We start from the raw sequence: 14,197 nt of genomic DNA on the forward strand, positions 1-14,197 counted from the left end.
TCCATTGGGTGCACCATTGTGGCGCCACAACGCCACCCAGTATTTCCCTCCCCCTTAATTGATTGACAGTCCCTGAGATTGAATAGCTGGTAGCAATGACGTAGGGGAAGTCAGGTGCACCAAATGGACACGGTCTGGCCCCTAGTGCACCGAAAACCATAAACATGACTGTTTTAGGGCATCTACACTGTATGGCGGTATGCAAACATTCAAAAGCGCGGAAAAGTTGCATATTCATCTGCAAATCCTCTTTGCGATGGAATGTGCAACAGATATACGCCAAAAAATGGCGTCGATCTGATAATAAATGACCCCCATTATGTCTTACTATGGGTTTATTCTCCCCTGAGGCGCTGCCTCAAATAGACACCAAATAATGGCGTGTAGGATGCCTCCTATTTAAGATACAATACCGCTAAGCAGACAAGTGCTGATCGGCGAGACGCCGCCCCCCACCAATCTGATAGCGATGCCTGTACTGAGGACAGGTCAGAAAAGCCCTTTAATTATCTTACAACGAAAAGTTATGCAACTTTCTAATATATTTTACTTAAACCCTATAGTATTTTTAAGACCTCTGTGTTCTGTCAGTGAATAGAAATATCAGTGTTGGACTGTATATTTCCCACAGCTGACGGTTTGCAACAATTGTATCCGGTCCAGACAGTGAGGTAAACCGTCTCCACACTAGATCGATACATTGTAGCAAACTATTTGGACAGGAGGGAGGCCTGTGCTGCTCAGGGGTGTCTAGACTGGATACAATTGTAGCAAACCCTCAGCCGTGGGGAAATATTCAGTATTAAGGCTACGTTCACACTTGCGTTGTTAATTCCAGTATTGCGGTCGGGCAGAGGATCTCAATACCGGAATTAAACGCATCCGTTTTGATTTTGCACATCAGGAAGCATCCGTTCCGTTAGGATGCAGTTGTGTGAAATCAAAACGGAAAAAAAACGGATCTGTCACCATTGACATATATTGTTTTCAGTGCCGGATGCGTTTTTTTTCCCCGTTTTTATGACCGGACACAAAATCGCAGCTTGCAGTGTGAAAGTGGCCTAAGTAAGTATTAGTTCAGTACATGTTTTCAGCCATTCACTGACAGAAAGCAGAGATTGAGTAAAGAGATCCTACAATGATTACATTGACTCATCTTATGGGGACATTTTCTGGAGTGGTATAGTAGCGTTATTTATGTGGGTGCACAGTGTAGCAGAGTTATGTGAATGCACAGTGTAGCAGAGTTATGTGGATGCACAGTGTAGCAGAGTTATGTGAGTGCACAGTGTAGCAGAGTTATGTGAGTGCACAGTGTAGCAGAGTTATGTGGATGCACAGTGTAGCAGAGTTATGTGAGTGCACAGTGTAGCAGGGTTATGTGAGTGCACAGTGTAGCAGAGTTATGTGAGTGCACAGTGTAGCAGAGTTATGTGGATGCACAGTGTAGCAGAGTTATGTGAGTGCACAGTGTAGCAGAGTTATGTGAGTGCACAGTGTAGCAGAGTTATGTGAGTGCACAGTGTAACAGAGTTAAGTGAGTGCACAGTGTAGCAGAGTTATGTGAATGCACAGTGTAGCAGAGTTATGTGAATGCACAGTGTAGCAGAGTTATGTGAGTGCACAGTGTAGCAGAGTTATGTGGATGCACAGTGTAGCAGAGTTATGTGAATGCACAGTGTAGCAGAGTTATGTGGATGCACAGTGTAGCAGAGTTATGTGAGTGCACAGTGTAGCAGAGTTATGTGAGTGCACAGTGTAGCAGAGTTATGTGGATGCACAGTGTAGCAGAGTTATGTGAGTGCACAGTGTAGCAGGGTTATGTGAGTGCACAGTGTAGCAGAGTTATGTGAGTGCACAGTGTAGCAGAGTTATGTGGATGCACAGTGTAGCAGAGTTATGTGAGTGCACAGTGTAGCAGAGTTATGTGGATGCACAGTGTAGCAGAGTTATGTGAGTGCACAGTGTAGAAGAGTTATGTGAGTGCACAGTGTAGCAGAGTTATGTGGATGCACAGTGTAGCAGAGTTATGTGAGTGCACAGTGTAGCAGAGTTATGTGAGTGCACAGTGTAGCAGTGTTAAGTGAGTGCACAGTGTAGCAGAGTTATGTGAGTGCACAGTGTAGCAGAGTTATGTGAGTGCACAGTGTAGCAGTGTTAAGTGAGTGCACAGTGTAGCAGAGTTATGTGAGTGCACAGTGTAGCAGAGTTAAGTGAGTGCACAGTGTAGCAGAGTTGTTTGTGTGAGGGCATAGAGGAACAGATATTGAAAATGTTGACTGTTCCTCTGTAAGTTTCACATGGTAAGCATAGCACGTATCCCCCTGGATAGACCAGTAATACATACCAAATAACAGGACGGACTGGATTACAGAACATTCCTCAGACTCACTACTGGCAGAACTAATGGAGGAAAGACAAAGCATCTGGGCCCCTATGTATACTCTGTAACAGGGCCCTCAACTACTATGAGCTATTCATAATACAGTGTCTGCTTATGTGACCTGTGGCAACCTCATGTTTATAAAGAAGTTCCACTGCAAAGTCTGTGGATGACACTGTTATGGGGGGATCTGTGGATGACACACTGTTATGGGGGGATCTGTGGATGACACACTGTTATGGGGGGATCTGTAGAGGACACACTGTTATGGAGGATCTGTGGATGACACACTGTTATGGAGGATCTGTGGATGACACTGTTATGGGGGATCTGTGGATGACACTGTTATGGGGGATCTGTGGATGACACTGTTATGGGGGATCTGTGGATGACACTGTTATGGAGGATCTGTGGATGACACTGTTATGGAGGGGATCTGTGGATGACACTGTTATGGGGGATCTGTGGATGACACTGTTATGGGGGATCTGTGGATGACACTGTTATGGGGGATCTGTGGATGACACTCTTATGGGGGATCTGTGGATCAGTGGCGTTGCTCGGGCTGGTGTCACCCGGTGCGGTAGAAAATGGTGTCACCCCTTCCCCCCCCCTCCCCGAAGCAAATTTTTTAGCCATATATGGGGGCTATGGTGGTGCTACTGCCATAGGGGGGATCCGTTAGCTCAGCAGACCCCCCCTAGCAGTCAGAGCCTGGACTCGGTAGGGGCACTTCCAGATTATTTTCTGTCCGCCACCACAAAACAATGGTGCTTATAGAACAGACTCCACAGTGTAGCGGTATACTGTATATTGTGGAGCACAGTGTAGCGGTATACTGTATGTAGTGTGGCACAGTGTAGAGGTATACTGTATATTGTGGGGCACAGTGTAGAGGTATACTGTATATTGTGTGGCACAGTGTAGCGGTATACTGTATATTGTGGAGCACAGTGTAGCGGTATACTGTATATGGTGGGGCACAGTGTAGAGGTATACTGTATATTGTGTGGCACAGTGTAGAGGTATACTGTATATTGTGTGGCACAGTGTAGCGGTATACTGTATATTGTGGAGCACAGTGTAGCGGTATACTGTATATGGTGGGGCACAGTGTAGAGGTATGCTGTATATTGTGTGGCACAGTGTAGAGGTATACTGTATATTGTGTGGCACAGTGTAGAGGTATACTGTATATTGTGTGGCACAGTGTAGAGGTATACTGTATATTGTGTGGCACAGTGTAGAGGTATACTGTATATTGTGTGGCACAGTGTAGCGGTATACTGTATATTGTGTGGCACAGTGTAGAGGTATACTGTATATTGTGTGGCACAGTGTAGAGGTATACTGTATATTGTTGGGCACAGTGTAGAGGTATACTGTATATTGTGGGGCACAGTGTAGAGGTATACTGTATATTGTGTGGAACAGTGTAGCGGTATACTGTATATTGTGTGGCACAGTGTAGAGGTATACTGTATATTGTGTGGCACAGTGTAGAGGTATACTGTATATTGTGTGGCACAGTGTATAGGTATACTGTATATTGTGGGGCACAGTGTAGAGGTATACTGTATATTGTGTGGCACAGTGTAGAGGTATACTGTATATTGTGTGGCACAGTGTAGAGGTATACTGTATATTGTGGGGCACAGTGTAGAGTTATACTGTATATTGTGTGGCACAGTGTAGAGGTATACTGTAAATTGCGGGGCACAGTGTAGAGGTATACTGTATATTGTGTGGCACAGTGTAGAGGTATACTGTATATTGTGGGGCACAGTGTAGAGGTATACTGTATATTGTGGGGCACAGTGTAGAGGTATACTGTATATTGTGGGGCACAGTGTAGAGTTATACTGTATATTGTGTGGCACAGTGTAGAGGTATACTGTATATTGTGTGGCACAGTGTAGAGGTATACTGTATATTGTGGGGCACAGTGTAGAGTTATACTGTATATTGTGTGGCACAGTGTAGAGGTATACTGTATATCGTGGGGCACAGTGTAGAGGTATACTGTATATCGTGTGGTACAGTGTAGAGGTATACTGTATATTGTGTGGCACAGTGTAGAGGTATACTGTATATTGTGTGGCACAGTGTAGAGGTATACTGTATATTGTGTGGCACAGTGTAGAGGTATACTGTATATTGTGTGGCACAGTGTAGAGGTATACTGTATATTGTGTGGCACAGTGTAGAGGTATACTGTATATCGTGTGGTACAGTGTAGAGGTATACTGTATATTGTGTGGCACAGTGTAGAGGTATACTGTATATTGTGTGGCAGTGTAGAGGTATACTGTATATTGTGTGGCACAGTGTAGAGGTATACTGTATATTGTGGGGCACAGTGTAGAGGTATACTGTATATTGTGGGGCACAGTGTAGAGGTATACTGTATGTAGTGTGGCACAGTGTAGCGGTATACTGTATATTGTGTGGCACAGTGTAGAGGTATACTGTATATTGTGTGGCACAGTGTAGAGGTATACTGTATATTGTGTGGCACAGTGTAGAGGTATACTGTATATTGTGGGGCACAGTGTAGAGGTATACTGTATATTGTGGGGCACAGTGTAGAGGTATACTGTATGTAGTGTGGCACAGTGTAGCGGTATACTGTATATTGTGGGGCACAGTGTAGAGGTATACTGTATATTGTGTGGCACAGTGTAGCGGTATACTGTATATTGTGTGGCACAGTGTAGAAGTATACTGTATATTGTGTGGCACACTGTAGCGGTATACTGTATGTAGTGTGGCACAGTGTACAGGTATACTGTACATTGTGTGGCACACTGTAGCGGTATACTGTATGTAGTGTGACACAGTGTAGAGGTATACTGTATATTGTGTGGCACAGTGTAGAGTATACTGTATATTGTGTGGCACACTGTAGCGTTATACTGTATGTAGTGTGGCACAGTGTAGAGGTATACTGTATATTGTGTGGCACAGTGTAGAGGTATACTGTATATTGTGTGGCACAGTGTAGCGGTATACTGTATATTGTGGAGCACAGTGTAGCGGTATACTGTATATGGTGGGGCACAGTGTAGAGGTATACTGTATATTGTGTGGCACAGTGTAGAGGTATACTGTATATTGTGTGGCACAGTGTAGCGGTATACTGTATATTGTGTGGCACAGTGTAGAGGTATACTGTATATTGTGGGGCACAGTGTAGAGGTATACTGTATGTAGTGTGACACAGTGTAGAGGTATACTGTATATTGTGTGGCACAGTGTAGAGGTATACTGTATATTGTGTGGCACAGTGTAGAGGTATACTGTATATTGTGGGGCACAGTGTAGAGGTATACTGTATATTGTGTGGCACAGTGTAGAGGTATACTGTATATTGTGTGGCACAGTGTAGAGGTATACTGTATATTGTGTGGCACAGTGTAGAGGTATACTGTATATTGTGGGGCACAGTGTAGAGGTATACTGTATATTGTGTGGCACAGTGTAGAGTATACTGTATATTGTGTGGCACAGTGTAGAGGTATACTGTATATTGTGTGGCACAGTGTAGAGGTATACTGTATATTGTGTGGCACAGTGTAGAGGTATACTGTATATTGTGTGGCACAGTGTAGAGGTATACTGTATATTGTGTGGCACAGTGTAGAGGTATACTGTATATTGTGTGGCACAGTGTAGAGGTATACTGTATATTGTGTGGCACAGTGTAGAGGTATACTGTATATTGTGTGGCACAGTGTAGAGGTATACTGTATATTGTGTGGCACAGTGTAGAGGTATACTGTATGTAGTGTGACACAGTGTAGAGGTATACTGTATATTGTGTGGCACAGTATAGAGGTATACTGTATGTAGTGTGACACAGTGTAGAGGTATACTGTATATTGTGTGGCACACAGTATAGAGGTATGCTGTATATTGTGTGGCACAGTGTAGAGGTATACTGTATATTGTGGGGCACAGTGTAGAGGTATACTGTATATTGTGTGGCACAGTGTAGAGGTATACTGTATATTGTGTGGCACAGTGTAGAGGTATACTGTATGTAGTGTGACACAGTGTAGAGGTATACTGTATATTGTGTGGCACAGTGTAGAGGTATACTGTATATTGTGTGGCACAGTGTAGAGGTATACTGTATATTGTGTGGCACAGTGTAGAGGTATACTGTATATTGTGTGGCACAGTGTAGAGGTATACTGTATATTGTTGGGCACAGTGTAGAGGTATACTGTATATTGTGGGGCACAGTGTAGAGGTATACTGTATATTGTGGGGCACAGTGTAGCGGTATACTGTATATTGTGTGGCACAGTGTAGAGGTATACTGTATATTGTGTGGCACAGTGTAGAGGTATACTGTATATCGTGTGGTACAGTGTAGAGGTATACTGTATATTGCGGGGCACAGTGTAGAGGTATACTGTATATTGCGTGGCACAGTGTAGAGGTATACTGTGTATTGTGTGGCACAGTGTAGAGGTATACTGTATATTGTGTGGCACAGTGTAGAGGTATACTGTGTATTGTGTGGCACAGTGTAGAGGTATACTGTATATTGTGTGGTACAGTGTAGAGGTATACTATATATTGTGTGGCACAGTGTAGCGGTGTACTGTATATTGTGTGGCACAGTGTAGAGGTATACTGTATATTGTGTGGCACAGTGTAGAGGTATACTGTATATTGTGTGGCACAGTGTAGAGGTATACTGTATATTGTGTGGCACAGTGTAGAGGTATACTGTATATTGTTGGGCACAGTGTAGAGGTATACTGTATATTGTGGGGCACAGTGTAGAGGTATACTGTATATTGTGGGGCACAGTGTAGAGGTATACTGTATATTGTGGGGCACAGTGTAGCGGTATACTGTATATTGTGTGGCACAGTGTAGAGGTATACTGTATATTGTGTGGCACAGTGTAGAGGTATACTGTATATCGTGTGGTACAGTGTAGAGGTATACTGTATATTGCGGGGCACAGTGTAGAGGTATACTGTATATTGCGTGGCACAGTGTATAGGTATACTGTGTATTGTGTGGCACAGTGTAGAGGTATACTGTATATTGTGTGGCACAGTGTAGAGGTATACTGTGTATTGTGTGGCACAGTGTAGAGGTATACTGTATATTGTGTGGTACAGTGTAGAGGTATACTATATATTGTGTGGCACAGTGTAGCGGTGTACTGTATATTGTGTGGCACAGTGTAGAGGTATACTGTATATTGTGTGGCACAGTGTAGCGGTATACTGTATATTGTGTGGCACAGTGTAGCGGTGTACTGTATATTGTGTGGCACAGTGTAGAGGTATACTGTATATTGTGTGGAACAGTGTAGAGGTATACTGTATATTGCGGGGCACAGTGTAGAGATATACTGTATATTGTGTGGCACAGTGTAGCGGTATACTGTGTATTGTGTGGCACAGTGTAGAGGTATACTGTATATTGTGTGGCACACTGTAGCGGTATACTGTATATTGTGTGGCACACTGTAGAGGTATACTGTGTATTGTGTGGCACAGTGTAGAGGTATACTGTATATTGTGTGGCACAGTGTAGAGGTATACTGTATATTGTGTGGCACAGTGTAGCGGTATACTGTATATTGTGGGGCACAGTGTAGGCTATATGTGTATAACATAAACATATTTCACATAAAAACTTACAGTTACTTGGCTTGGCCCTTGGGGATCTCGGACGCCACTACTTTGGCCGGGGGCTCGGCGGAGCTGATGTGTTTTATCCTAATGAGAAAGATTTCATAATAAGGATTTGGAGAAAGGGCAGAGGGATAGCAGAGCAGGGAGAGGCTGGTGCTGCTACTAGGGGGTCATACCATGGGGGAGTAATAAAGCCCACCATAATGCCCCCTCCCCCCCTAGTAGAAATAATTCTCCTTTTAATGTGACAGTGCAAAAAATACCCCCTTGTAATGCCCCCAGTTGAGCTAATGTCCCTCATAGCGCCCCCATAATGTCCCAGTATAAAATACCCCTATATAGTGCCCCCAGTAAATGCCTCCATAGTGCTCCTCTCCCCCCTTCCTGCTAGTGCCCCCCATAATGTCCCAGTATAAAATACCCCTATATAGTGCCCCCCCAGTGAATTCCCCCATAGTGCTCCTCTCCCCCTTCCTGCTAGTGCCCCCCATAATGTACCAGTATAAAATGCCCCATATATAGTGCCCCTGTAGATGCCCCTGTAGATGCCCCTCAGTGTCCGGCCTCTGATAGGCTGCCGGCCTAGTGTCCCCATAGATGCCCCCCCATCATGTGCCAGTATCAAATGCCTCTCTCCTCCCCCCCACATGTCCCAGTATCCTAGTGCCATCTCCCATCCCCCCAATGTGCCAGTATGAAGTGCCTCTCTCCTCCCCCCCACATGTCCCAGTATCATAGTGCCATCTACCCCCCAATGTGCCAGTATGAAATGCCTCTCTCCTCCCCCCCACATGTCCCAGTATCATACTGCCATCTACCCCCCAATGTGCCAGTATGAAGTGCCTCTCTCCTCCCCCCCACATGTCCCAGTATCATACTGCCATCTACCCCCCAATGTGCCAGTATGAAGTGCCTCTCTCCCCCCCCCCACATGTCCCAGTATCATAGTGCCATCTACCCCCCAATGTGCCAGTATGAAGTGCCTCTCTCCTCCCCCCCACATGTCCCAGTATCCTAGTGCCATGCCATCTCCCCCCCCAAAAGTGCCAGTATCAAGTGCCTCCCCCCCCATGTCCCAGTATCATAGTGCCATTCCATCCACCCCCCCAAAAGTGCCAGTATCAAGTGCCTCTCTCCCCCCCCCCCCCATGTGTCAGTATCATAGTGCCATGCCATCTCCCCCCCCCCATGTGCCAGTATCAGGTGCCAACCCCCCTCCCCCCATGTGCCAGAATCAAGTGCCTCCTGCTCCCCCCATGGCAGTAACAGTCGGGTATTAAAAAAAAAAAAAAAAAAACATTTCTACTTACCTCCATGTCAGCGATGCAATGCAGCCTCTTCCTGTGTCCCGCCCTGTATGTCCATATAGGGAGTTAGTGCTTGTGTATTTCAGAAAAGCTTCTGCTGGGATTCAAACCCACAACCCTCTGTATCAGAGGTAAAGCATTTAACCTCAAGACCATAAGAGGTGCCTTGCTACTGACTGAAAAAATGTGAGACTTAGCTGGCTAAGTGTACATCTATACATATGACAGTTGCCCTAACACATCCAGCACTGCTATATCTCTATATGACAGCTGTCCCAGCACACTCAGCTTTGCTATATCTCTATAAATGATAGCTGCCCCAGCACACCCAGCTCTGCTACATCTTATACACATGACAGCTTCACACTCAGCTCTACTATATCTCTATATATGACAGCTGCTCCAGCAAACCCAGCTCTGCTACATCTATACACATGACAGCTGCACACTCAGCTCTACTATATCTCTATATATGACAGCTGCTCCAACAAACCCAGCTCTGCTACATCTATACACATGACAGCTGCCCAAACACACCCAGCTCTGCTACATCTATACACATGACAGCTGCATCAGCACACTCAGCTCTACTATATCTCTATATATGTCAGCTGCTCCAGCAAACCCAGCTCTGCTACATCTATACACCTGACAGCTGCCCAAACACACCCAGCACTGCTACAACTAATACACATGACAGCTGGAGCAGCTGTCATATATAGAGATATAGTAGAGCTGAGTGTGCTGGTGCAGCTGTCATGTGTATCATATGTAGCAGAGCTGGGTGTGCTGGGGCAGCTATCATTCATAGAGATATAGCAGAGCTGAGTATGCTGGGACAGCTGTCATATAGAGATATAGTAGTGCTGGGTGTGTTAGGGCAGCTGTCATGTGTATAGATGTATAGCTATAATTTTTCAATCAGTAGCAAGGCTGTTCTTATGGTCTTGAGGTTAAATGCATTGCCTCTGATACAGAAGGTTGTGGGTTTGAATCCCAGCAGAAGCTTTTCTGAAATACAGCCTGACTCCATATATGGACATACAGGGCGGGACACAGGAAGAGGCTGCATCGCAGTGCTTTGCCTCTGATACAGAAGGTCGTGGGTTCGAATCCCAGACACATCTTTCCCTCTCCTGAGGCAATACAAATGATTCGTAAATCGGCCCTGCTGGTGTCACCCCCATCAATGGTGTCACACGGTGTGGTCCGTACCCCCCTTGCAACGCCACTGCTGTGGATGACACTGTTATGGGGGATCCGTGGATGACACACTGTTATGGGGATCGGTGAATGACACTGTTATGAGGATTTGTGTATGACAGATCCAAATAACATCATACAGTGCAAGAAAGTTAATAGCAAAGTCATTGGTGGTCTAGGTCAGTAAGGGGACTAATGATAGGAGCTCTAGGTCAGTACTGGACTTAATTGTATAGTCTTTGGTGGTCTAGGTCAGCAAGGGAGCTGATGGTAAAGTACTTAGTTATTCAGGGCAGTAAGGGGGTTAATAGTAAAGAAGTTTATGGTAAAATCCTTGGTGGTCCAGGTCAGTAAAGGAGCTAATGATAAAGTAAGATAGGTCCTGGAGGTGCAGTAATTATATGAACCCTGGGACACAAGAGCCGAGGACAACTTCCCAGACATATAAGGAAAACTAACCATGAGAACAACTTCACACCAGGAAGAAAAACAATGAGATCTAAGAGGAAACACAGATTATTTTGGTTTGTCATCAATGCTGATGTGGGGTGGGACAACCTCAAGGTCAAAAGAATGACCTTCAAATAAGTCACATTCCACCCCAAGAGCTTACAGACCCTGAATAGGACATACATCTTCACTGAAAAGTAGAACATAATGCTCTGTTATCTGCCTTTAACATATTTACTTATTTGTATTCGTGTCAGTCTTCACTTGAATTCTGGCATTCTATTCATGCACCAGGAAGAATAGCATGACAAATATCTATCTATCTATCTATCTATCTATCTATCTATTATCTATCTATCTATCATCTATTATCTATCTATCTCTCTATTATCTATCTATCTGTCTACTATCTATCTATCTATCTATCTATCATTCATCTTTTATCTATCTATCTATCTATCTATCTATCTATCTATCTATCTATCTATCTAATCTCATTTCTATCTACCTACAGTATATGTTATCTATCTCATATATATCACTATATAATTGGTACATAACAAAGCTATAAATCAGTCAGACTAAATGAATAAACGACATAATAAGTCAGATGAAAAACTTGAGATGATGAATGAGATGAATCCTCCTGCAGATATATGGACTTTCCTTGGAGTGATACAGAGATATACTGGTAAAGGTTATTAGACGGGCGATATACAGTGGGGGAAATAATTATTTGACCCCTCACTGATTTTGTAAGTTTGTCCAATGACAAAGAAATGAAAAGTCTCAGAACAGTATCATTTCAATGGTAGGTTTATTGTAACAGTGGCAGATAGCACATCAAAAGGAAAATCGAAAAAATAACTTTAAATAAAAGATAGCAACTGATTTGCATTTCATTGAGTGAAATAAGTATTTGAACCCCTACCAACCATTAAGAGTTCTGGCTCCCACAGAGTGGTTAGACACTTCTACTCAATTAGTCACCCTCATTAAGGACACCTGTCTTAACTAGTCACCTGTATAAAAGACACCTGTCCACAGAATCAATCAATCAAGCAGACTCCAAACTCTCCAACATGGGAAAGACCAAAGAGCTGTCCAAGGATGTCAGAGACAAAATTGTAGACCTGCACAAGGCTGGAATGGGCTACAAAACCATTAGCAAGAAGCTGGGAGAGAAGGTGACAACTGTTGGTGCGATTGTTCGAAAATGGAAGGAGCACAAAATGACCATCAATCGACCTCGCTCTGGGGCTCCACGCAAGATCTCACCTCGTGGGGTGTCAATGGTTCTGAGAAAGGTGAAAAAGCATCCTAGAACTACACGGGAGGAGTTAGTTAATGACCTCAAATTAGCAGGGACCACAGTCACCAAGAAAACCATTGGAAACACATTACACCGCAATGGATTAAAATCCTGCAGGGCTCGCAAGGTCCCCCTGCTCAGGAAGGCACATGTGCAGGCCCGTCTGAAGTTTGCCAATGAACACCTGAATGATTCAGAGAGTGACTGGGAGAAGGTGCTGTGGTCTGATGAGACCAAAATAGAGCTCTTTGGCATTAACTCAACTCGCTGTGTTTGGAGGAAGAAAAATGCTGCCTATGACCCCCAAAACACCGTCCCCACCGTCAAGCATGGGGGTGGAAACATTTTGCTTTGGGGGTGTTTTTCTGCTAAGGGCACAGGACAACTTATTCGCATAAACGGGAAAATGGACGGAGCCATGTATCGTGAAATCCTGAGCGACAACCTCCTTCCCTCTGCCAGGAAACTGAAAATGGGTCGTGGATGGGTGTTCCAGCACGACAATGACCCAAAACATACAGCAAAGGCAACAAAGGAGTGGCTCAAGAAGAAGCACATTAAGGTCATGGAGTGGCCTAGTCAGTCTCCGGACCTTAATCCAATCGAAAACCTATGGAGGGAGCTCAAGCTCAGAGTTGCACAGAGACAGCCTCGAAACCTTAGGGATTTAGAGATGATCTGCAAAGAGGAGTGGACCAACATTCCTCCTAAAATGTGCGCAAACTTGGTCATCAATTACAAGAAACGTTTGACCTCTGTGCTTGCAAACAAGGGTTTTTCCACCAAGTATTAAGTCTTTTTTTGTTAGAGGGTTCAAATACTTATTTCACTCAATGAAATGCAAATCAGTTGCTATCTTTTATTTAAAGTTATTTTTTCGATTTTCCTTTTGATGTGCTATCTGCCACTGTTACAATAAACCTACCATTGAAATGATACTGTTCTGAGACTTTTCATTTCTTTGTCATTGGACAAACTTACAAAATCAGTGAGGGGTCAAATAATTATTTCCCCCACTGTAACGCGCTGTGACCCTCAGACCCCAGCAGGAATTTATAGGGGAGCTTAATATAATGTTTCTGAGACATTCTTTCCAGGATGTTATCCTGAGGTCAGATTAGAGAAGAAGCTGGAAAATGTGACAGCTTTGTGGTGGTCGAACTGGCGACCCCATATCTGTCGAAATCTGAGCGCAGATCATATCTACTGTCACATTGTCTGGGACTGTAGGGATGGGCCACACCTGGAGGAGCATGGTGGGACTGGGGTCCAAGTTTGGTGTCTCTGACCTGCTAATATTTGCTTGTCTTGTGACTGGAGAAGTGAAAGATGACCCCCGGTCTTTTGGAGTCTGTCACCAACATGAGATTACCAGATTTAGAGATATAATTACCGGAATTAGAGATGTAACTCTCAGACACATAAAGATGGCAGTACATTGGACCTGGTCTTCTACTGGCTCTGCTTGGTTTCTGACTTCATTAACGCTCTTCTCCCGCTCTCTGACCACAACCTTCTTTCCTTCACTGTCACCAGTCCTCATCCATCTCAGCACACTCCTACTAGTCACACATTCAGAAATCTACCTGCCATTGACACTAAGAAACTTACAGACTCTCTACAGTCATTGCTGTCCCCAATCTCCACCCTCTCCTGTCCAAAACTGGCTACAAAACACTACAATGTCACAAGCCTGGATGAAGCAGAGCCTTCTATACCCAGAACCTCCAAACAGAGACAAAATCACCCTGGCTTACACCTCAAACTCGCTTCACCGTGATACCCCAGGTGTGCTGAATATCTAGGGTAAAAAAAACTTGTTCACCTCAAGACTTCCTTCAATATACATTTATACTAAGGACCTATAACTCTGCTG

General features: G+C 44.3%; 1 protein-coding gene across 3 annotated transcripts in view; it reads left to right on the forward strand.

Moving 5' to 3' along the window:
* The window catches only part of LOC120997169, a 62,216-nt gene that overhangs the window by 4,284 nt on the left and 43,735 nt on the right, over positions 1-14,197 (forward strand). The gene's annotated exons all lie outside the window — the stretch shown is intronic.

This window comes from Bufo bufo, chromosome 4, assembly GCF_905171765.1.
Source record: "Bufo bufo chromosome 4, aBufBuf1.1, whole genome shotgun sequence".
NCBI classification, from domain to species: domain Eukaryota; kingdom Metazoa; phylum Chordata; class Amphibia; order Anura; family Bufonidae; genus Bufo; species Bufo bufo.